This window comes from Carlito syrichta, unplaced genomic scaffold (genome assembly GCF_000164805.1).
Source record: "Carlito syrichta isolate Samal-C Ts95f unplaced genomic scaffold, Tarsius_syrichta-2.0.1 Scaffold222852, whole genome shotgun sequence".
Classification (NCBI taxonomy): Eukaryota; Metazoa; Chordata; class Mammalia; order Primates; family Tarsiidae; genus Carlito; species Carlito syrichta.
Window position 1 is genome coordinate 1 of NW_007166948.1, and position 1,110 is coordinate 1,110.

Genomic DNA, 1,110 nt, shown 5'->3' on the forward strand with positions numbered 1-1,110 from the left:
GAAAAAAATGTCAATCACAGTTTTAATAAATTACTTTGGAAAAAAGACTAAAGAGAAAAAAATTGGAAAGGTGAGACTTCATCTTTGTTTTCAAATAAATGGTCTTAAATTTTGTGCCTATAGAAAAAGTTTAAAACAGTTTATTATAAATATATCTAAACAGTAAATTTTTGCAGCTTTCGGGTGAAGTCCGGAACTTCATTTCCACAAAGTCTATGAGAAGCAGTCAGTAGAAATCCTCCAATTTAAGTCACAATATCATCCATTCAAGTCCTTGGCATAATCCCTCACCAGTAAGAGCACAGCATGCCAGGATATGCCACTGATGATCTCTAACAGAAATTAGTTTCAAAAACTGGGAGATTTCTGCTACAGCCATACATTCTTTAACATCTTGTTTATTAACAAAAATCGGCAATCCAGGTTTCCTTAGGTCCTCATGTGCTAACATTTTATAGGGTTCTTCTCTAGTTACAGAAATCTTCTCTCTGCCTGTTCTGTTCACAACTATTACAAACTCCATGTTAGTATATAAGTGTTCCAGGAAAAACGAAGAGATTCTTGGTCACCAATATCCCACATTAGGAAACGTGTATTATTAATCTCTATCTCCTCTATATAAATTTCGCTTGTAGAGAAAGGACATACGACTTCATTCACAAAAAAATGGTAAAGGATAGTAATTTCCCCTGCGTTATCCAGCCCAACAATGATATTATTGGGCTCCTGGTGATCGAAAAGTCTTCATACCCTGGTGAAGAGAATTCCCATTCTAGGGCAGCAGACCACCCCACTCCAGCCACCTGGTGGCCTGGCCTCCCCTGGCTCGGGCTGAGGGAGAGGAAAGAGTCGTGCTGGTGCCTTGGCCTCTGCTGCTGTTCCAGCTCTGGCCTCCTGCCCTCTTCAAGGAAACCGGAGTTAGACCAAAACCCAGGCAGCCCTGCTGTGCACGAGGCCCCACAGCTGCTGCCACACCACTTGCCTGACTCATGGACACTGCCGCCGCGTTGTCTGTGAGGAGCCTCTTGGGTCAGTGTCCTCCCCAGTTCTTCTTGGGTGGCTACGAAGACAGCGACCATGCTGGCTGTAAATTTTTACTGTCGTTGTATA

General features: G+C 42.7%; 1 pseudogene; it reads right to left on the minus strand.

Annotated features, from left to right (window-relative positions):
* Positions 1 to 226: 226 nt before the first annotated feature.
* LOC103253351 lies at positions 227 to 771 on the minus strand (annotated as a pseudogene).
* Positions 772 to 1,110: the final 339 nt, after the last annotated feature.